Raw genomic sequence first — 2,941 nt, 5'->3', positions numbered from 1 at the left:
GAAGAGGACCGGGCTGCGGACACTGGGACTCACTCCTGGACTGGTCGAGTTGGATGGTACTGAAGATGAACAGAAAGAGTACATACGGTGAGTAGTAGACTGTGCATCGACCTGCAGGGTGGAGATGAAGCAGAGCGGAGGAGGTCCGTGGTCCGAAGGAGCGACTGTGGCGAGGAGGGAATGAATTTAAGCAGCTGGAGAGAAGGAGACAAAACTAACACAGAATCAAAAAGAATGACGGGGAACAAACGGGCCTGAGAAAAGCTAGAAAGAACTGGCAGGGGAGTGAACGAAAAGCAGGGACTAAATAGGGAAAAACTAATCAAGTGCAGCTGGTGGTAATCCGGGGGTAAGAAGCAGGCGTAAAGGATAACGTAATGAGGGTAAGGGAGTGAAAACAGAGTGAGGGGAGTGAGAACCTGACAGGGCAAACCTGACAGTATTGCAGTTCAAAGATGTCCTCGGTTCTGTTCTGTAGATTATCTGCAGAGAATTTCCCTAAACTGGCAGAGTATTATGCTCAGCTGAAGGAGCGGCCCAGCATCAAAGCCAGCTGGCCTCCTCGTTGGCTCGAGCACCCCAAAGGACAAGTCACACTCAAAGACATCTGATATTCACACACACTTTAAAGTCATTGTCTGCTTGCAGTGTTTTGTTTTGGCTTCTCTAAAATTGCTTAGTAACAGCTATGTTGCCCAGATATGTGGTGTGTATGTCTAACATTAATTTCAGTTGACTATACATGCAAGAGTTACTACAGCAGCAGTTTTAACGCATTCTACTGTATGTCTTCCTATAGGTTTCAGTCTGTTGTATGTGAATCACCTTTATCAGAGGCCATGTATTGTATGCCGGCTGCATTGTAAAGCAGTGTAATTGCTCTACAATTATAGACCAAATAAATGTAACATGTCACTGCTGATGTGAACCAAGATGTGAACAAGGTCTGAGAGTAAGAGATGAAGTAAAGTTTGGACGTTACAGTTTCTGTTGTTTTTGAGCTTGTTTTAGATGGTCACAAACAGGTGAACACAACATTGCATAAACCCTAAGCCCTACATTCAAGTCACTGTGCTTTAGACTAGACATCAATAGAAAAGGTAGGCGGTGCCCTTATTGCTGTGACTTTGCATACAGTCAAAGGGATAGCTCTGAAGTGTGATGTTGGTATGACTTTGCATTTTATGTGAAATGCACAGCCTCTCTGAGATATATATTTAATCTGTACTATACCGTAGATTGGAGGTGTTTTACTGTGAGCTTGGGTTCAGATCTGGCACACTGTACAATGAGTACAGCAGCTTTCACAGTTCTGAGTAGAGCACCACTAGATGACATGCACAATGGCATCTTGGTCCTCAAATCTGATTTATCTTTTGACTGTCCTGGATTCTTCTTAGAGCTCATGCTTAGTTCTGGCACTTTTGACGTGGGGCTTCACCTGTTTTTAATCCATCAACTGATGATTCCAGGGGCAGTTGGTACACTGTATTTGATTTGGACTGCACCATTAAACCATCAGCCTCTGCTGCTTGTCTGACATGAGCATTGTATGCTTCTCAGCTAAAGTTCACAGACAAGGATTACCTAAGAAATATGCTGTTTACTTTAAGAATTCTGAAAGCAATGATAAAATAGCTTCTTTTGCTGTTCTATGATCAGTTTATAGAAATGACTCTGCTTCCTTACAGGACAAACACATTTAAGGGCCCCATACTCACTGATCAAGTGACGCACGTACTGCATGCTGGAAAAGTCTGCAGCCACAGGTTTCACTCTTCATGATAATAAACCATATGCTGGCACAGTCAGGGCGAGTTGAGTTGATGCCAAAGAGCTCGATTTTGGTCTCATCTGACCACAACACTTTCACCCAGTCTTCCTCTGAATCAGTCAGATGTTTAGTGGCAAACTTCAAACGGGCCTGTAGATGTGCTTTCTTTAGCAGGGGGACCTTGCAGGCACAGCAGGATTCCACTCCTTCACGGGGTAGTGTGTTACCATCTGTTTTTTTGGTCACTATGGTCCCAGCTGCCTTGAGATCATTGACAAGTTCCTCCCAAGTAGTTCTGGGCTGATTCCTCACTGTTCTCATTATCATTGAAACTCCATGAGGTGAGATCTTGCATGGAGCTCCAGACCGAGGGAGATTGGCAGTTAATTTATGTTTCTTCCATTTGCGAATAATCGCACCAACTGTTGTCACCTTCTCACCCAGCTGCTTGGCGATGGTCTTGTAGCCCATTCCAGCCTTGTGTAGGTTACCTGTATAAAATACACCTGGGAGCCAGAGATCTTGCTGACTGATAGGGGATCAAATACTTATTTCATTCATGAAAATGCAAATTAATGTATAACTTTTTTCGTAATGCATTTTTCTGGATTTTTTTGTTATAGTTGTGTCTCTCACTGTTCACATAAACCTACCATTGACATTGTAGACTGATCATTTCTTTGTTAGTGGGCAAACTTACAAAATCAGCTGGGGTTCAAATAATTTTTTCCCTGACTGTATGTCAGGGATGGAATGGCGACCTGTCCGGGGTGTACCCCGCCTTCGCCCGATTGCTGGCCGGGATTGGCTCCGCCCCCCCGTGACCCCCTTCAGGAACTAAGCGGTAGAAAATGAATGAATGAATGCTGGTATGTATATGTACAGTATCAGAGAACTACTTTTTTTCTTCATTCTTTAACACTTGAACCGCCATGAGGTTATTTTGACCTCTCTTGCCTATTAAAATGCATGTAACTTTGTTTGAATAAAAAACCCTATGCCTCCCAGTCAATGACTTTTCCTAAAAGTGTGTTACACATCATCATATGCGTTCTCTGTGTTCACTGTATCTCTCGCACACACACCCACACCCACACAGCAGTGACGTGCGATCAGGGGAGGCAGGTGAGGCAGAGCCTCCCCTGTCAATCTTGAAAAGAAAAAAAA

The 2,941-nt window shown here is 43.9% G+C and overlaps 1 pseudogene; it reads left to right on the top strand.

The window, feature by feature from the left end:
• The window catches only part of LOC109951673 (glutathione S-transferase A-like), a 9,273-nt pseudogene extending 8,662 nt beyond the window's left edge, over positions 1 to 611 (top strand).
• Positions 612 to 2,941: the final 2,330 nt, after the last annotated feature.

The sequence above is a fragment of the Monopterus albus genome, unplaced genomic scaffold (genome assembly GCF_001952655.1).
Source record: "Monopterus albus unplaced genomic scaffold, M_albus_1.0 scaffold402.1, whole genome shotgun sequence".
Lineage (NCBI taxonomy): Eukaryota > Metazoa > Chordata > Actinopteri > Synbranchiformes > Synbranchidae > Monopterus > Monopterus albus.
This window is presented reverse-complemented; position numbering and strand designations above follow the sequence as displayed.